This window comes from Lontra canadensis, unplaced genomic scaffold, assembly GCF_010015895.1.
Source record: "Lontra canadensis isolate GAN:19392208 unplaced genomic scaffold, GSC_riverotter_1.0 scaffold98, whole genome shotgun sequence".
NCBI classification, from domain to species: domain Eukaryota; kingdom Metazoa; phylum Chordata; class Mammalia; order Carnivora; family Mustelidae; genus Lontra; species Lontra canadensis.
The window spans coordinates 4,037,460-4,059,088 of NW_022631092.1; positions in this window are offsets into that span (position 1 = coordinate 4,037,460).

A 21,629-nucleotide genomic window follows, 5' to 3' on the forward strand; every position below is an offset into this window, starting at 1 on the left:
GTATTAAATATGCAGAATATAGAAAAAAGTCCCAAACATTTGAAAATTAATCAATACATTTATAAAAATCCATGACTTATATCATAACAGAAATTTGAAAATATTTTGAATGGGATTATAATGAAAATATAAGATATCAAAGTTCATGTGATTCAGCAAGAGGAATGCCCAGAGGGAATTTTACAGCTTTAGATTCACATATTAAAAAATGAAGAAAAACTGGGGTGCCTGGGTGGCTCAGTCCGTTAAATATCTGCCTTCAATTGAGGTCATGATCCCAGGGTCTTGGGATCGAGCCCTGCATCAGGCTCCCTGCTCAGTGGGGAGTCTGCTTCTGCCTCTACACCACTACCAGGCCCCCCCCTGGCTAGTGCTCTCTGTCTCAGTCTCAAATAAATAAATAGAATCTAAAAAAGAAAGAAAGAAAGAAAGAAAGAAAGAAAGAAAGAAAGAAAGAAGAAGAAAGAAAAGAAATGAAGAAAAACTTAAATTATCTATTCATCTCTTGATGAAAGAATACATAAAAAGTGGCCAATCCATACAATGGAATATTATTTGGGAACAAAAAGGAATGAAGTGTTGACACATGCTACAATATGGAGGACACTTGAGGACATTTATGCTAAGTGAAAAAAAAGTACTTTCATTGTGTGACTCCATTTATAGGAAATGTCCAGAATAGGCAAATCTATAGAGACAGAAGTTAGATTAGTGGTTGTTTAGAGCTGGGAAGAGGGGTTAGCAAGGGATGGGGTGACTCATAAAGAGCATAGGATTTCTTTCGGTGGGTGATGAAACATTCTAAAATTTATTTAATGTTGGTTGCACAACTCTGTGAATATTCTTAAAACCACTCAATTGTATACTTCGGGTGAATTGTGTAGCATGTGAATTATATCTCAATAAAGCTGTCACCAAAAAAATCTAAATTTACAACATAAGAAGTCAGAGAATGAGCAAATAAAGCCCAAAGTAAGTAAAAATGAAGAAATAATAATGATAAGAGCACAAGTCAGTGAACTTGAAAACAAACGAATGATAGAGAATATGAAGCCAAAAGTTGTTTCTTTGTAATGGCCAATGAAAGTGGTAAATACCTAGCAAGACTGATAAAAGAAAAAGAGAAAGAATATAAAAATTTATTTATATTCTTTCTCTTTTATATTTTCATTTCGAATTTACATTTCTAACATATAAAATGAAAGAGAGGAGGACAAGTCCTACAGACATTGAGCTGGTTCACGTATGACTACACATATGTAGCAAAACTCATGAAACTATATGCAAAATGACTGAATTTGAATATAAACAAGTTCCCACTCAACAAAGCTGTAAAAGAATCAATGTAACACATTGATTACATTTTACTTTAATTACATTGATTACATTTTATTTTATTAATAAAATAAATAATAAAATAATAAAGTAAAATAATAATAAATTATTATTATATAAAAATAAAGTAATAAAGTAAAACCACATGACTGTATCAGTTGCTGTCAATTCTCCAGACTTCAAGATAGAAGATTCTAGAAATTGTTTGCTTTTTTTCCCAGACTGATCTCAGGATCTTTCCAACCATGTTCCATGTGCGTCTTCATGATGTCTGAGAGGACATCTTTCAAAGGCCATATTATTCCCTCTCATCGAGGTACTCCTGTAATTTGTAATGACCATTTCAACCCTGCCACTACTCTTTTCCTTACTCCCTTAAAAAAAGGCCCAGGTGAAACTCTGAAGATTGACTTGTGCTGGCCATTTCTGTCTTAGCAGGATCCTAAGAACAAGTCAATGGCTACTATCATTTGTTGACCTTGTTACAACAAAATCTATACTCTGAGCACAGGTCATCTCCTTCAGTGGTTTCTTTTCCCTCCCAGGATGATTGTGTGCTGCAGCAAAATGAAGTTCGGTACCTGGTTGTGTGAGTGGGCAGATTTTGTCCAAGGAGGATCAAATGGGTATAGACTGGGACCCGTGGGAGCCTCACCTTGGTCTATGACAGAGAACAGGAAAAACCTGAGCTTTTCTTTACAAATGCAACAGAAGACAAATGCAAATGTAACCATCTCCCCCTGAGGAAAGAGAAACAAAGGTACAAATCAGTTTCTTTTAGTCCTATGTTATTTACTCTGCGGAAAACCATAAAAAGGAGGCCACTTTATGCATCTTAAAGGTCTTATTAGTGACTAATACCACTCTGTGGTTTTGTGATGTCTCAAACTTATTCTGGACAATACTGTGCTCTACAAATTCTAGCCTTTGCTGCATTAGAGCTTATGGGTAGAATCTTGAGGTGAGATAAGGAAGGCTTCCCGTGTTACTTTGTGTGGACTAAAGACCCTGTAGGAATAAATTGTGAGGCAGTGCACGCACAGTTTAAGAGGACGGACTTAGTATCACATAAAGATAGGTTCTAGTGTCAGTTTTGCCAATGATTAAGTGTATGGGCTTGGGCCAGCCATTGAACCTTTCTGAGCCTCAGTTTCATCATCTCTAGGATGGGTCTAATACTACTACCTACCTCATAGCGTAGCCAGGAGAATTAGGTGAAGTAACAATGGTAAAGGGCCTATGACAGTATCTAACCAAGAATAAAAGAACTTGTGATACTATTTATTTCTTCATGCTTACACATATTTTCTGCTGGGGAAACTGACACTCTGGTATATTGCTGGTGGGAATATAAATTAACACAGTCTTTCGGGAAGGTGATCGCTGTTAAATTTTTTAAAACTCATGGGCTTCCAGCTTATAATTGTACTTGCAGGTGTCTGAATTAGAGAACTCATCATAAGTGCCTTTAAACTCAGAAAAAACTTGAATTTGGTATACTAATCAGCCTTATCAAACATATCTATAGATAGGGGTGCCTGGAGGACTCAATTGGCTATGCGTCTGCTCTTGATTATGGCTCGGGTCATGATCTCAGGGTTGTGAGATCAAGCCACGCTGGGGGTGTGGAGCTTGCCTGAGATTCTCTCTTTCCCGTTCCCTCTGTCCTTGCCCCTCCTCTCTCTCCTTCTCTTAAAAAAACCACAAAGAAATGAAAAAAAACATACCTGTAGACAGCCTTTGCCTTAGGTACTGCCCCGTGTCTTTCTGAACTAAGAGGGTGCTAGCTTAATTAAAGACTCACCAATGGGTTTCTCACACTTCCAGGAAAGTCAGCCATAGTTTCCTGTTATTTAAGAGATGAATACGACATAGGCCCTTCGAATTACACATTATAGAATTGTTAAAAATCTTAGCCATAATATGGCTTAACCATCTTCTCTTATAGATGAGAATATTTTAGGCCCTCTGAGGTGAGATCACGCCCCCCATTTACCAGCCTGGCTTTGACAGAACCCCAGGGCAAACTGGTGCTCGGGTCAGTTTGTGTTTTTGAAACCCAGCTGTGTCGGAGAATTCATTCTTACTTATTCTCCGGGCAGTAGGCACACCTAGTTGTTCACCCAACACCCACCCAGCACCCACTCCCTTCTTCCCCTTTCCTAAGAGTTAAAAACGCTAACTACCCACACTCCCTTGCAGCCAGACCTGGTTCTCCAGTGAGATGTAAATGGAATAGGCCTTTCAGGACAGCTATTGTTTTTCTGATTAAAAAAGAGAAGGATAGAGCTGACACGTAATGTCTTTACCCTTCTCTGTGTTTCCACCTGAAATGAAGACACGCCGCCTAGACTGTCAGCAGCCACACACTGGAGACTGGCAGAGTAGAACTGTAGAAGATGTCTGGGCATCTGTGACACTGCGGGACCCTTGCGTCAACCTTGGACAGGCCACCTCTTGTTGCTTCCCTCCATGTCAGAAACATAAGCCCTTTCTTGGTTAAGCTTCTGCAATCCTATTTTCATGCCCTCTTTACTTCCCAAGGCGTAGAGAGGATGCCATACCTAAATTCACCTTGCCTTCTTCATTCCTATCTCAGGGGAGGAAGGCATCATCCTTCCCTCCAAATGTAACCATTCCCATCTCACTTTGTCTCCCTCCACCCCCTTCTGAAGTCCCTTCTCTCTTTTAGTCCCTCGTCCTTGCTCCAAAGGTATCTTTAACATTTGCCTTCAGTTTGGATTTCCCTACAAAATACCATTCTTTTGTTCCACTTCATGGCCAAAAAACCTTGGGAGGAGAGACTCGAAAGCCTGCCCTCAATGCAGCTAAGACAGCCTTGGAAATACCCAAATCTGAAGAACATAGCTGGCCACTCACTCCATCCAGACTTGTAACTAGTTTGACCTTGTGGGTCCACCTTTCTCATCGTGAACCCTGACCTCTCTTGCTTTCCTGGCATCACTCTCTCCCACCTCGTTGATCCTGTCTGCTGCTCAGAGTTCCTTCTCTGACCCCTCTCTACCTATCCTTCTTGTCCTTGGATGCTGCTGGCCCTCGGGTTTCCTCCCAAACTGTCCCGGAAGCCTCTCTCACCCACGTGGTCTCAATTCTTGACATTTGCTAACTGTCTTCAAGACTACTTTCATATCCCCTACTTGTCTGGTTTTTTGTTTCCTGAACTTCAAATTCCTATTTTTCTAGCTTCTCCTGGATCTTTAGTCGCAGTGTATCTGAAGCCACACCCACAGTGTATCCCCGGCCCCCACACATGCAGCAGCATGTCACCTTCTAATAGAGGGCACAAGCGTGGGTCCAGGAATCTGAACAGGAAGGCTTGAAGGTACGATCAGTTCTACTCTTACCAACATCCGCGTTCCTAAGATTCAGTGTGGTATACAGAATTGACCAGTGAAAACTGCGGGGAAAATGGGCACAACACTCAGAAACTTCCATCAGTGGCATGAAAAAAAAAAGAGCCTAAAATGGTAGGATAGTCTTACCTATGTTCAATGGTCAGGAAGTCCATAAAGAATACAGTAAGTGTGGCACTTCGAGAGACGGACAGTTTGCTTGCGGGGGTGGCGCTGGAAGGGCTGTGCTTTGTGGGTTATTGCAAAGTGGTGAGAGGAAGAACCAGGCACAAAATGGAAGCACGAGATATGGGTAAGCGTGGCTCATCACGCACGTGGTGAACCGAGGCAGCCGACAGACGTTTGAGCAGTTTGTGTGTGCGTGTGTGTGTATGGACACACACGTGCACATATGTTTTGGGTATTCCTAAATTGGATGCAGCTTTCCGCATTCACCTGGTATTTCTCAAGGAACACGTACTTGCCAAACTGATCCTGAAATGTGTATCGTGCTCCAAATGTTTCTTAATATATCAATAGGATGGGGACGCCTTTGAATTTTCAAAGCACAGATTGTAGTTGAACTGACTGTATCTTGGAAAACTCTATCTTGTTACACTCACAAGCACTTGGTCATGAATTCCCATGAATTCTGCTCCTGCCCACATCTGTTTCTTCTTCTCCATCCCTGCTACTGCTCCTTGAATCCAGATGCTCGTTACCTCCCTTCTGTGACACTGCAACCGCCACGTCTCACTCTTCCTACAACACTTCCTCGTCCTACCCCTGCCGTCAGGGGCCTGGGAGATGCCACGTCTGCAGTCGTGTCCCGGAGCAGATGGCAGCCAGTGAGGCTGTGACCCCTGATTCCCGAGCCACTCGTTCATTGGCAGATGTGGGCCTATCCAAGGCTTCTCACAGTATGTTGTGGGGATTAGAGGAGGGAATCCATATAGAGAATCTGCACAGACTTGAAAACATAGCAGACGTTCAGCAGGTGGTGGTTTTTCTTCCCCTTTCTTCTTGTTCAACTCAATATATGATTTAAAAATATTAAAAATATGCAGAGTGACTCCACGCTTTCTGTAGGATTAAGCCAAATCCCCTGAGAAGGGTTTATAAGACCCTCCCCATCTGGGTCTGGCAGGGCTCGCAGCCTCAGTCTTTCCTTCCGATCCAGGTCCCAAACCATTTCCTTTTTGAAACCTCCCCACTGTTCCCTCCCCTCCCTCACCCAGAAAAGAAATTTGTCCCTCCCTCAAACTCCCACCATGCACTGTGCAAACACCTCTGATCCAACATCTCCCCAGTCCTGTGGAGTGGGCACTGCTACTCACCAAAGACCCAGGACCCTTGCCCCTTTACTAATAGAACTCAGTTCTCTTCCCTGAGTTCATCTTATCCAACCTTCTCCCATGAGAGCTGGGGATGGCGACCGCATTCATAGAACCAAGTGTAGATCCTGACTGGTCTGCACCATCGAGGGTTCTCATTCCCTTTGCCAGTGATGAAGTCTGACATGGGCACATAACCTGATTCTGGGAACCAAGATATAAAGGTATGTCTGCTGGGAAATTTGTGGTAAGAGTTTCCTCTATTCTAAGAAAGAGCTACAGGAAGACATGGTTTTCTTTCTCCCTTTGGATGTTGTGATATCTCATGTGATGGCTGGAATTACTGCCAACCTCTAGCCTGGTTTGGACACCAATATACATAAACCAGGTCAAATTCAAGTGAATTATAGATGTTATATTTTCAGTGACATTTAGAACCACAAAGGACTTCAGTTTTATATCTCCAGCACCAGGAAACATGTGCCACATACTGGATGCTCAGCAAATATTTGTTGGATGGATGGATGGATGGTTGGAAGGAAGGATGGATGGATCTCCCAGTGTCCCGCTTGTTGTGCTTTCCAGTATCTGCCTCCTTCTCAAATATCCTGCTAATTACAGAATCTTAGTATTATATAAAAGATCAAGAAGAGGCAAAGTGTTTAGACAGGAAGTCCAGAAAGTCATAAAACCAAAAAGCAGCCCTGATTGGTATCCTAGGAATACCTGAAGGCATCACGGGAAAGAAGTTGACCTGGTCCTGTGGTCCTTGTGGCAGGGCCGGAGAGGGCATGTCTGTGATGGCCACCCAACCCTCCTTCAGCTTCAGCTTCTCCTTTCACCAGGGCTTATACAACCCAAAGCTCTAGTACCTCAAACGCAGGCATGTATCTCACAGTTGTCAGGGAGGAGTGATTTCCCTAAATTATCTGTGTATCTGATATCTGGGTATCTGTGATGAACCAGATGTAAGGAGAGAAGAGAATCATGGAATCTTACTGGTAGAGAGTAGTTACTCCACACTAGGCTCATCTCACGTCGCCCTCACCGCCACCCAATGAGTTAGGCACTATGTCTTCCCCTACTTGAAAGATAAAGAAATTAGAGTCTAGAATTTAGGAGGTTTGCCCACAGCCACTAGGAGGTGGACCTAACTCCAGAACCCCAAGAAATGGATGCAAAGTTGCCCTCCAAAAATTTTCCTCAAATATCGGTTGGCTGGCAGTTCACTTTACTTTGATTTTAAACCACGTTTATTGAGAAGCTACTAATGGGTTTGACCCTACTTATACCGTGTCCCTTTAAATACCGCATTTATTTTGGGGACCCGGATGTTATTATCTACTGAGAAGATGATGGCCCAGAGAGGTTTAGAAACGTACCAGAGTCACCCAGCTAGTAAGTGACAGAGGCACCCTGGTCCACTTAAATCTGGGTTCTTTCTAATATCCCACATCTGCTTCCATTCTCAACTCTGGCAAGAACCTGGAGAACCTAGACTATTTGTAGGAAGGCACACAGGCCTCAAATCCAAGTAGCAAGGTCAATATTTTGTAACAAAATGGGAGAATGATAAGTGACCTGTATTCCCAAATGACTGAAGGACCAATGAGTCAGTCCCTGACGGCCTGTACCCAGGGCCAAATTTTCCTTGTAGTCAGTAGCATGTGCAAACTGGCTGTGACTTGTAATGTTTGCCCTCGTATAAAATGTCCCCCATTGTAAATTTCAAGCTACCGACAGCTGAACAGCTGGACACCTGGCATGCAGACCTCAGTTGGCTGTAGTGCACTCTACCTACAGAGCACCCTGCTCTGCTCAAGAGGCAAAACCGGCCAAGGCCCTAGAATTCCAGATCTCATGGCTGCTCCCCTTGGCTCTCTCTCGGGAATGGCACTTCCATCTATCCAGGTGCCCAAGGGCAAGTCATGGAGACCTACTGGGTGGTCCTCTTCTGCCCACTTCCAAACAGTGACCAAGTCTTCTCTCTTCTACCTCCTAGATAGGCTTCAAACCCATCTACTCCTTCTCCTCTGCCCCTGCCAGGTCTGAGCCATTAGCCTCTCTTGCCCAGACCACCACGTGATGTCTTAACTCCTTCCCCTTCATCCACTCCTGCCCTGCTGAGTACATGTATCCTTCGTGTTCTGCCCAGAGTCATTCGGTGACAGTGCACGGCTGATCACATTACTCCTTTAAGGAAAACCCTTCATTGGCTCCCTGTAGCTTTAAGAGGATGACCAGTCCTCACCATTCTCCAGACCCAGCCCTGAAGGATGGCCTCTCCCTCCTCCAGTGTTAACCCACCACCCTGGTCCCTGGCTTTCCGGTGCTTCAGCCTTCCTGGTCTTCATGCAGCATCTCAGCGGGTCCAGCTGTTTCATGCACGGAGTTTTTATTTGTGTAGTCGCCTTCCCTGGAAAGGTCTTTCCCTCCCTTCTTTGTCTCCCATACTACTAAGCATCCCTTAAGTCTCGGCTGAAAAGCACTTCCCCCAGGAAGCCTCCTGTTGGATCCTCAGACTAGATCAGACCCTCCTGTTACAGATTTCCAAATCATCCTGCACTTGTCTTTCCAGTTACCCATGACCTGTCTTCCCCACTGCGCCATCAGCTTTCTCACTGCTTATGGTAAGAAACGCGAGGCTCTGGAGAGAGCATTCTGCACAGAGCAGCTACAAGATTCCTTCTAAAAGGCAAGTTAGTCCTTGTGACTCCTCCATTCAAAACTTTGAACAGCTTTGCAACTCTCTCAGAGTAAACTTCCAAGTCCATGCCAGGGCCTATTAAGCCCTACAAAATGTGTTTTCTTCTATTCATCTCCCTACTCTCTTCCCTGCGTTAGCCACACTGGCCTCCTTATTCTTCCTTGACCACTGTCCTGCCTCAGGACCTTTGCATGTGTCATTTCTTCTGCTAGGAAAACCAGAAGTTTCACTATCTCAGTTTCTTCAGATCTCTGCTTACATGTGGCCTTATCAGAGAAGCTTTCATTAGCTACCTTATCCAACCCTGATGTGTTTTTTTTCTAACACTATCAAGCAGTTTGCTAGTTCTTAGCAGGCGCTAAGTGTCCTACAAATTTAATTAAATTCTGACACTATTTACCCAGGGATAGTGTCAGACCCCACAGGTTAAGGGCTCAGTCCCACAAGACTGCCCCCATTTCAGATGCCAATTCCAAGTCTAAGTTGTTACCTTGCTTCTGATCAACTGGCTATGAATCGCAGGTTCCCACAACTTCCTCCACAGGTTTTATTTGCTAGAGTGGCTCACAGAACCAGGAGAAATATTTGCTTACATTTGCATTTATTATAAAGGATGTTACAAAGGATACAGATGAACAACCAGATGTAGGGGTACTTATGGCGAGGTAGGGGAGGGTTCCAAGTGCAGGAGCTTCCATCCCTGTGGAACTGGGGTACGTGGAACCTTCTGTCCCTGGAAACTTCCAGCACGTGAATGCACTCATAAAGCCCCAAACTCGTCAAATCTTGTTGTTCAGGAGTTTTTACCCAGCTTAATCTGTAGCCCCTCACTTCCCTTTCCCAGAGATCAGTTGGTGGAACTGAAAATTCCAGCCTTCTCATCACTTGGTTTTTTTGGTGAGCAGTCCCCATTCTGAGGTGATCTAGAGGGTCCATTTTAAGTCACTTCTTTTAGCATCAACTCCTGTGTGTGCAAAGTTGGTCCCTGTGAATAACAAAAGACACTCCTGCCACTCAAGAAATTCCAAGTATTTTGGGAGATTTATTCCAGGAATCAGCGACAAAGACTAAGTGTATTTCTTAGCACATCACACCAACCACGTGTCCCCCCCATCTCCTCTGTATCTCTCCCCCTTGCCCTGCTTTATTTTTCCTCATAGCCCTTATCACCACATGACAGAGAATCTGTACTTACTGGTTCATTTGTTATTCGTTATCTCTTCCTCTTTAGAAGATGAGCTCCAGGAGAGCAAGGACTTGGTCTATTTTGATCACTGTTGTGCCCCTACCAGTGAGAACAGCACCTGGCTTAAGAGTACTTTATTTTTTGTATATAACAATTTATTCAGTTGCTGGATCCTGGAAAGTTTCCTGGAAAAATCTCACCAAGACTGGTACATTGTGGCTTATTTTTAGTAACATTTCCCCTGGGTGATACATTGACTCCTACTTTCTGGTCATTAATTCTGGTGATTAATGAATTCTGGTCACTCTTTTTCACTAATCCACCTTTTTGGTGGAGAGAATAGTCCCCTGGGCCACAGTTTCAGTGCTTACCACGTGCAGTTAGAAGCAGCTGTTCAGGAGAGGGAAGGCAGGTCTGAAGAGAAATTGTAAAATCTGCCTGTGCTTTGCCACGCACTGAGAAAACATCAAACAAGGTATTTTAATACCAAAGGTCAGAGGCACTCTTTATTTTATCCTCTTTCCCCTAGAAGAAATTACTTTCAGTTTAAAGAACATGTTCCGATCATTTCCATTGGCAAACAAAAGGAACTTGAAAGTGAATGGATTAACACACTCATCTTTGCTCAGGAAAAGCCAATACAAAGTCCTCCTTATTCCTTCCTGTTTTAAGCAGAGGATGATTCCAAGGTTAAGGGTAGCTCTCTGGGATTCCTGACACTTCCAAGTGATAGATCAGGCTCTTTGTGGGGATGGGGGAGGTCACATCCATTAGAAAGGGAGAAGAGGGGACAGAGCCACATCTGAGCCCCAACATTTCCATGAGAAATGCCATCTCGTCATTAGGATAGAATGGAACCCACTTCCACTGGATGCCTCGTGGACCATCGCTACTCTATCTACCCTTGGTTCCAGCCTGACTCCTGACTCACTGTTTGGCCGGGGCTCTTTAACTTCCTGGCGCTTCTGCTTCCTTATCTATACAATGAAGCCTGGAGCCCAGAGGACAGATTGTCGAGAGCACAGCCCTATACAGTTAGAGAGCTGGGGTCCAACCCTGGCTCTGTCATGTCTCAGATTTCTGGTGTGGGGCCACCTCTGTAACATCTCTTTGCCTCAGCTCTCTCACTTGTAAAATGAGGAAATGATAGTTCCCACCACTTAAGGCTGTGATGAAGGTAAGTGATGGGTTCAAACTCTCTGACCCAAAGTAAATATTCAGTAAATGCTAGGATAAGGAACAAATTCTGTTTTCTCCTCTACTACTCACACCAAGCACCAGAGGGGTGAGTGATTTTTCCACCTCCAGCAATTTTCTGATACCAGCTGGGTCCCACAATTTAACTTAATTCCGACCCTGGCTACCTGGAGATAACATCAGATCTCACAGGTTTAGGGTGTTATGTGGGTCCGGGGAAGGACAAGGGGTAAGACTCCCAGGGTCAACTTGGGACAGACTATGTCAGGACAGGCAGGGTCTGGATCCTAGAAACCATTTGTGTGGTTCTTGTCACCAACTCATGTGTCCCGGAGCAAGTTTCTTATCCTGAATATTTACTGTCTCTGTTTACAAACTGATGGGCAACATCTGCCAACATGCCTGCTTGGTGGGTCGGTCGTTGGTGTGGGGATGAGTCAGTGGGTGGGAAAGTGCCTTCTCTGGCAGGTGCAGCAACTAATGAAGAAGCTCAGTGATGGGGTGAGCGCTAACGTGCCCCGCACTGATGCTTTGCTGCATCCTGGCTGGGGGACAATGGCAGTGTTGCCACACAGTGATGTCAAGGGCTAAGAAAACATGTCAGAGATGAATGATTCACAGACCACACCGAGGATATGGGCGCTTTGCAGAGACAAGAAGGGAAGAACTGGCAAACTCCACATGTTCTGTAAGATGGCTACAAACCTGTTGTCCGACCATCTAAAGAATTTGGCTGCAGGAACGGTGGTAAAAACCATGGCCTCCCTCCTTGGGCAAAGTCTGGAAAATGTGAATGATTAAAAAAAAAAAAGAAAAAGCTTACAGATTCCAAAGGAAAATGCCATATGCCCACAAATAAAGCAAAAGCTCGAGCTATTAATAACTGGGAGGGCTGCTCATAGAGCAGAGAGTGGGGCTCAGAGTCCAGCATGGGGGGGAGCGTGGCTTCAGAGGGCATCACGAACTAGAGCTACGGGAACTGAGTGACATCAGGCTGCGTTCCAGAAAGACCGTGTGTCTATGGGAGGAAAGAAATGAGCGCTCTGGCCTCTGTTGCTCCTCGTAGCTGGTGGGTTAAAACCCCTCCTATGGGCAGACACTATGGCCTTATTTTCCTCCTACATGCAGAGCCTACAAAGACAACTGTTGAAGCCATTTTGCTATGTACTTGGGGTAGAGACCTAGAGGTTAAACCTGCTGGTGAACACAAAAGGTTTGTAGACCCATAAATAAATGGGAGAAAAGGGACCTAGAACAAAGGTCCACTGAAGGAGATGAGGAGGGATCGCAGTCCACACTTGGACACCTTGTGCTGGTCACTGAGGTGTGAGGCATTAGCAACCGCATTAGGAAAGCCCAGGACTCAAACAGGAAATGAGCCTACAATAGCTATAAGGCAAAAGTCGACTACAATATAATGAGAAGTTGAAAAGAGGGATTGTGTGAAAGTAAAGAACATTCTGCAGTGGTTAATGAAGACTGCAGGAGGAAGTAAGATGTGCTCCAGGCTGAGTGTGTCAGGGGATGAGTAATACAGACTGAGTACAGGAGAGACTTGGAAGGTTAAAGGTCCCATTTCTAAGGAGGCTGAGGTTTGCAACAAAATGCAGTGTAGGGGCACCTGGGTGGCTGGGTCAGATAAGCATCTGCCTTCAGCTCAGGTCATAATGCTGGGGTCCTGGGATCAAGTCCCACATTGCACTCCCTGGTCAGCGGACAGCCTGCTTCTCCCTCTCCCTGCTGCTCCCCTTGCTTGTGCACACACTCTCTCTCTATCAAATAAATAAACAAAAAATCTTTTTAAAAAATGCAGTGGAGACACAGACTGGGATGTGAGTCCCAACATCTGATTTATAGCTCTGTAACCTTAGAGTTCACTAAAGTTGAATTTCCTCACCTGTAAAATGAGAATTATGATATCTCCTTCCGGGGTTTTTGTGAAGAATAAGACCGTATATGTTAAAACACCCAACCTAGTGCTTAGCATGGACTTAATACAACCTAGCTCCCTTTCTTTCTTGGTCTTTGGCATAAGCCGTTACTCAGGCTTCAGTCTCTGTAAAGTCATGTTCTTTCACAACTGACAGAGGTCATTACTTGCCCCAGAGTTATCCTACCATCTCAGATTCTAAACAGGAAGTGATTCAATAAGTAAAATATTAACAAAATGGAAGGGTGACAATGACACTGTCTTTGCCTTTACCCCCCAGCTTCTGAAGAATGGGAACCACGTGTAATATCCCCCGTGCTGAGCCCAGAGCCTGGCACAGAACCTTCATAAGTTCTTTCTAAAAGAATGAAGGAGACTGGTGAGGAAACCTAGGAGGATAGCCAAAGGATTAGATGTGATAGCACTTCGAGAAACTTCAAGAAACTTCGTATAAGAACAACAACAACAACAAAAACCCAAAAACAAAAACAAAAGCACACACACAAGGGAGAGAAGTAAGCCTTTATAACCCACACTGGGTCAGAAAGACCAGCACCTATCCCTGGCTTAGTAACAAAAGAAAGGAGCAAGAATGGAAATGAGAGTCTGAGAGAGTCCTTCCCCCGCTTGTAAAAGCCCCAAGGATTCTCAAAAACTAGAACAGCTGGGGCCTGTGTAACATGCTAAGAACTTTTTTAAGCAATAGGAGGAAGGAGAACAAGGAAGACACCCTCCCTTTGCTCAGGGCAAGATGATAACAGATGACAGAAAACAAAGGTCTTGCAAGCCTTCTGCCTCCCCCTCAGAGAGGAAGCTCCTCATCCTGAAAGAGGTGCTTGGGGAGGTGGCGAGTGCCAGGGGAACCTGGGGTCAAGAGCTCGTGCATCTCAGCTGGGTTGGAGACTCTCAGCCAGAGTAAGTTACATCCCAGAGGTCAGAAATAACTTGTTGTAGATACACTTGCTGTCCTATTCTTGGTGATCTTTGACAGACCATAAAGAATTGGAATGTTGTTCTTAAACCCAAGGGGAGCAAAGGATAAAAAAGTGACATCTCAAAATAGCTAAAACTGGTTGTTTCCAAATGTTGGCTCTCAGATTCTTCCTGAGGCCCTTTTTAAAAAATGTGGTCAGAATCTATGGAACTCAGATATAGAAAATTGGCCCAAAGGGACATACTCTGGGTGTCAAAGGGATAGAAGGCTAGGAACACCTCCATTTTGCCTCCCTGCTCTACCCTGGAAAGGGGACATGTCCTGAGGCACTCTGTTGACTCCTACCTCTCTAGACCAGTAAAGTTGACATTTGCTGACTAAATCATTCATTAGCTCCTATAAAGGGAAGCAGCCAGCCTGGGAGCCCAGCAAGCAAGGGTTCCCCAAGAGAAAGCAAGGCCAGACCAACGTCATTTTCTTTTCTGGAATGTTGTGGAATTTGAACATTTGTGGAATGTTGTAATGGAATTCATCTGGATTTGAGCAATGTATTTGACAACATCTCTCATTAGAACACACAAAATGAAGTTGCTACCATGGAGCCATCACATGGTTGCAACACTAAGACCAGTCCCAAAAGTTGTTGGTTAAATGGTCAGTTCAAGTCCTAGGGATGTTCCAATGGCCTGCCAAGGAGTTCTCTTCTATTAGCTCCTTCTGTGACATTTTAATTAATAATGCTAACAATAATTACTGTTGATTAGGTGCTTAATCTATGTGAGGCACAATGCTAAACACTTTATAGTCAATCCTAAAGGGAGGTACCGTATTTACCAGAGGCTTGAAATGGACAACTAGCTTGTTCAACATCACATAACTAGTAAGTGGGAATCGAGGACTTAAACCTCTGCTAAGGGACTCCAGAAACTGCAATTAACCCGATGAGAACATTGGTGACACTCATGACATTCAGGGAGAGCTAATGAATGGGATAATAAAATTATTACCCCAAAAGATCAACAGTTCAAAATGATAGACTAAATTTAAAATAATTAATGTAAACAATGAATAGCCAAAGGTCTAAAAAACAAACAAGCAAAACACAACTGTAAAAAAGAAGCTACATAAATACAAGATGGGAGGGAGATAGCTTAATAGCAGTGAATATGAAAAAATCTTGGAGGTTTTTTTTAAAGATTTATTTACTTAGCATGCATGCACACAAGTGGGGGAAGGGACAGAGGCTGAGGGAAGGGCAGAAAGAGAAAATCTCAAGTAGATTCCCCATTGAGCTTGGAGCCCAATATGGGGCACATGACCCTAAGATCATGACCTGAGCCGAAACAAAGAGTTGGACGCCCAACTGACTGAGCCACCCAGGCACTGCAAAAAACTTAGAGGTTTTAATTAAAGACAAATTCATCACCAGTAGATGGTGAAATATACCTGCCAAAAACGTTAACATGAACACGAGCCATATTCGTAGACTAGAGTGTCCAAAACAAAGGAAGGGCCAGGCATGCCACAACCTGTAGAACTCATTGTCTTGTCTCCATGTTCTGTGCTGGGAATCACATTTGAAGATGGATGGTGATAAAGAAATCCAATCAAGATTGCCAAAGGTGTAGAAATGATCTGGGAATACTCATCTCAGAAAGGAGAAGATAGTGGGAATGGCAGAATTGTTTTCAAACCTGTCTGGGCCCCTTCTCAGGTTGTTGCATGGAACTCAAGTGTGTTCTGCTCTGGCAGAGAGACCCAGCCTGTGGCACATTCACCTATAATGTCATCCATGCCTTCTTTTCTGTCAGTGTGCCTCTCCCTCTGCCTTGCTCATATAAAGATCCATTTGAATGCCCTTAGGGCTCACCCTGATCATCCAGGATAATCCTATTTCAAGATCCTCAATCACATCTGCGGAGGCCATGTCCCCACAGAAGGTGATGTTCACAGGTTTCAGGGATTGGGGCCTGGGTAGCTTTTGAGGGCCATCTTCCAGCCCACCATAGGTAGCATGACTCTGGAGCCTGAATCTGAGACATCCCCTTCCTGGTTCTCCAGCCTAATGATTGTAGCAGAAGTAGACACTGACTGATACACCAGTTCTGAAGTGTCCTGAAAATTGTCCCAGAAGCCCAAGCCTGAAGCCTGCTCCCCAGACTCCTCCATAATTGGACGTGCACCCATTTCCCTTCTGCTTGAACTACAAACATGTTTCTGTTACATGCAACTGAATCCTAATGGATACATACAATATGGTCACATGGTGATGGGGATCCTTTAAATTCATCTCTTTTTTTTCTGTGTATCTACATAACTGAGCTACAAATTTATTATACATATTTACAAAGAAAAATATTATACATATTTACAAAGAAAAGACACCACGTTTAAAAAAATTGCTCTGATACTGGTTATAAACTCCTTCAGTTATGTGGTAATGATTACTGTGGCGGGTGCCATATGAGGAAAGATTTAAATTTTACTCCAATCTGGTAAACTTGGTTGAGTGGATCAAGGAGTTCATTGAGATCAATTCTGTCTCTCAGATTTCCTCTCGTCCCTGGTCCTCTCCAAGGTAGAGTCTGTCTTTTTTTTTTTTTTTTAACATATAATGTGTTATTTGCCCCAGGGGCACAGGCCTGTGAATCATCAGGCTTACACACTTCACAGCACATACCCTCCCCAGTGTCCATAACCCAACCACCCTCTCCCTTTCCCCCCTTCCCCAGGCAACCCTCAGTTTGTTTTGTGAGATTAAGAGTCTCTTATGGTTTGTCTCCCTCCCGATCCCATCTTGTTTCATTTATTCTTTTCCTACCCCCCAAATCCCCCACGTTGCATCTCCACTTCCTCATATCAGGGAGATCATATGATAATTGTCTTCATCTGATTGACTTATTTCACTCAGCATAATACCCTCTAGTTCCATCCACATCGTTGCAAATGGCAAGATTTCATTTCTTTTTTTTTTCTTAAAGATTATTTACTTATTTGATAGACAGAGATCATAAGTAGGCAGACAGGCAGGCAGAGGGAGAGGGAGGAGGAAGCAGGCTCCCTGCTGAGCAGAGAGCCTGATGCCTGGCTTGATCTCAGGACCCTGGGATCATGACCTGAGCCAAAGGCAGAGGCATTAGCCAACTGAGCCACCCAGGCGCCCCAAGATTTCATTTCTTTTGATGGCTGCATAGTGTTCCATTTTGTGTGTGTGTGTGTGTGTGTGTGTGTGTGTGTGTATATATACCACATCCTATATATATATATCTATATATATATCACATTATCTTTATCCATTCATCTGTTGATGGACATCTAGATTCTTTCCATAGTTTGGCTATTGTGGACATTGCTGCTATAAACATTTGGGTGCACATGCCCCTTAGGATCACTACATTTGTATCTTTAGGGTAAATACCCAGTAGTGGGATTGTAGGGTCATAAGGTAGCTCTATTTTCAACTTTTTGAGGAAACTCCATGCTTTTTTTCAGAGTGGCTGCACCAGTTTGCATTCCCACCAACAGTAGGAGGGTCCCCCTTTCAGCTGAGTCTGTCTTAATGGGTAAGATGGATTATATGAGCTTACATTGGCATCAGCGGGGAAGGGAGACAAAGTTCTCAAATCCACACTCAACCCCCCTCCCCCCAGTCACACTGATCTTTGCTTTGAACTGGCTATTGTAAACTCTTTCCTGACCAGTGGCTTCTGAGGCACACAGCACCAACACTCATGGTCTGGTCTTCTGCCCATCTATGGATCCTATCACCCTCTCTACGTTTCCTATCCTCAGACATGCAGGGACTTCTGGGCTCATTGTAGACCACACAAAGCCATGGGGGATGAGGAACACTGGCTCAGGTTTAACCATCTACCTGGGACACACCAATGCTGCTACACTATTGCCATGTGCCCCATTGGAGGCAGCATGCAGGGCTACTCTAGAGACTGACAACCTCCTTGTATGATGGGGTGGGGATGCCCCCAAGTTCTTGGCCTCCCCTCAGCTATCTGGATGTTCTAAGGCTCCCTCTGTGCACACAAGTCTGGTTCTGAGGCAGGCTGAGAACCAAAACCTGTGTCTGACCTTCTGGATCCTGTCTGACTATAGGATTCCTACTATAATTCCAGGAGCCAGAATTGGGCAAGTTTTGGGGTTTCCATGTCATATGCAGTGCATCTGTCTTCTGATGTGTTCTTTCTAGGGTAGTCAAACCCAGGGCATGACCATTACATGCAGGAATGAAGTCCCCTGTATGCCAAGAAAAGAGCTCTATGATCTAGTACTGATGTTAAAGGGGGAGAGAACATAGCTTAAAAATACTTTCCTTCCTTTCTTCCTTCTTTCTTTGTTTCCTTCCTTCCTTCCTTCCTTCCTTCCTTCCTTTAATTTTAAAAAAATATACTTATTTATTTTTGAGAGAGAGAGAGAGAGAGAAAGCATGTGGGAGGAAGGGTAGAGGGAGAGAATCTCAAGCAGACTCCCTGCAAGGTGCAGAGCCTGATGCAGGGCTTGGTCTCATAACCTTGAGATCATGACCTGAGCCAAAATCAGAGTCTGGACACTTAAACTACTGAGCCACCCAGGCACCCCCCAAATCCTTTTCTTTCTTGATGTCTGGTTTTCATGAATATTTTCTTGTTTGATATCAAAAGGTCAAGGAAGTTAGCTGTGAATAACACTCACTTTTGAAGGCAGTACCTGGTTTTTGCTGAGAACAATATGCCTCGTAACTCAACAACTCAACCCTACTCATGGAAGGCTGTTGGGAAGACAATTCAGAAGGAAATTAGAATAGACCAGTTTAATATTTAAAAATCTTATCTGTTAACTTATGTATTCACATCAACCAAATTTTAATCACAGTTACTTTTAGATTCAGGCAATTTGGGTGAAGCGATTACTTTATTCTTTAGCCTTCCAGTTATTGCTTAGATTTTTAAAAATAAGCAGTAGTCTAATAAAAATGTCCCTAACAATTTCATCTGGATCCTTTCTCTATCCAGCTACCCCCCACCCCTTTATTTCTATGTCAAAGAGCTAACATCTTAGAGACTCTCCACAATTCAACATTCATTCATTCATTAATTTATTATGCATCTACTGTGCTTTAGGTCATACATTCAAGGATACAGAAATGAGCAAATGTCATTTTTGCCTTTTAGGCAACCACAATTTAGTAGAGAATGCAAAGCACACAACTCTAACACATTCTAATAATTATGATGACATAATTTTCTGACCTTATATGTCATGAAGAATTGACTCAATTTCACAACACATCTTTATTAAGCACCCACACATAAGCCAGGCTCCAGGCTGGGTGCTGGGGACAGAAACACATTATTTGAAACAGAGAGTTTCTCTCCAGAGGCTCTTGGGGCTTTTCAAGCCAGCAAGACAAGTTTCCCCTGAAAGTCTGTAAGACAGAGTTCACCCTCCAGCCAGCTGGTCTACCTGTGGGAAGCCAGAGCTGTTCTAAGTCAGAAGTGACAGGATCTGTGTCATAGATCAAAGAAAACACAGTGGCAGGATGGACATCTGCATAAAGCTTGGTCGGGTCTCTGCAGCCACCAGGGAGGAAGTGACTAAGGCTGGGAGTCAGAATTGTGCACTCTTCCACTTAAGAGGACTTTCTTCAAACCTGGTCTCCACATTGAGCTGACTCACGGGCTTCCTCCTCCTATGGTGTCAGAGCTGCCTCTCCCCTGACTGCTGTGCCGAGCTAATAGATTGCTTGTTTCGAGGTAGATTGCTGAAAACTTGTTTCATTTCTCCTTTCTATTTCCAGGTATGTCACTGACTTGCTGAGTCATATTTGGCAAGCTCAGGATCTCTCTTTTCTCCCTGTTTTTCCATCTGGATAATATGGTTTATAAAGAGCTCTAAGACATTCTGTTTCCAAAAAGGTAAAAGCATATAAAAATAATTGTGTTGTTTACCAAAAGGTTTTGCATCTGTACATAGCTCAATTAAAACATTATCTTATTGCAATAAAAATATCTTTGTCTATTTTGTTCTTCACTGGGATGGAAGCACTTTGAAGGAGGTACCATTTGTTTACATATTTCTATTCCCGACACTCAGCATCACACAGTATAATGAGGCCAAGTACTCTCTGTCTGGTCCTTGGACCCAATGGGAGATCCACGCATGTTGACAAGTGGCCTGGAAGTCTCATGATGTTTTGTGGTGCATCTGGGCGCCTTTCGAGGTATAAGGGCTCTCATCGGATTTTCAACACTGTGAGTCAGCCCCCACCCCCCACCCCTCCCCAACCAAAACCAGATAAAAACCATAAAGGAGGTCCTTAAGATCTACTTATCCTACAGGTAACTGTACAGCTGCTACTATTTCTCAACACCGAATTACTAATTCTGGTCATTCCTCAGAAGTATGAGAGTCTAGAGGAGCTTACACAATCTCACAATGGCTGCACTGTCCATTTAATACCAGATTCATGGGCAGGAAAGAGAAAAGTCTGAAGTAGCAAGAGGTAGGAAGCCAATCACTTAATACTATGCTCTTCCTCTGGCCAAAGGGCAATATGCCCAGGTAATCTATTTTAATTTAATAACAATCAATATACTGAATAAATATTTGATGGTGGCAAGTAGGAAGCATGATGAAAGAAAAAGCCAGTACTATAAAGGTATCACCATGCAAATTTTGCTAGGACTTAATTTTGTCATAAATATTTTAAGATTTTTGGACTTGAGTTATAAATATGACTTCTAAATGTATATCCTTCTAAATTTTTTTTAAGAAAATCAAATGTATTGGAGAGAGCAACTAAAAGTACAGTTAATGTTTCTGAGTTTATGTAGCTTTATTTGTTGCTTTAAAAAAGTCTGCTTCTTGGGGTGCCTGGGTGGCTCAATCGGTTAATCGTTTGCCTTTGGCTTAGGTCATGATCCCAGGGTCCTGGGATTGAGTCCCACATCAGGCTCCCTGCTCAGTGAGCAACCTGCTTTTCCTCTGCCTGCTGCTCCCCCTGTTCGTACTCTCTCTCCCTCTCTCTCTCTGACAAATAAATAAAAATAATTTTTTAAAAATCTTCTTCTCCCCAGTGGACCCAAATCATCTTGAGATTGAATCCATGTTTTGTTTTGTTCTAACTCTAACATTTTATACAGAGCACAGGGCTCTATTTTCATTGGTGCTTTAGATATATTACCAGTAAGGATGAATGGGAAGTATCTAGATACAAATAACTTATCAAATGTCTGCACAGGGTACTTGAGAGACTAAAATAATGAGTCTAGAACTAGCAGCATATGTAACAGGTATGCCACACCTACTTTCTGCCTTGGGAGTATAAGGAAAACACTCAACTGGACTGTGAAAGTCAAAATTCTACTATTTCTTTAATTGTGCAGAATTTTCACTTGTAACCTCATTATTGTAAAATAAAACAGATTTAAAAACCCACATTCAACAAATGCATAGCTTAATGAATTATGATAAGGCTAACATTCTTCCAACCAACAGCAACAAAATAAAACTTGGCCAGCCACCTGTCCTAATTATAGGCATCCCCCTTCTTTCTCATTCTTCGCATCCCAAGCTCCTGACTTTTATGGCAGTGGTCCTCTGGACCAGAGGATTCATCCCCACCTGAGAACCTGATAGTAACACAAACCCTTGGTCCCT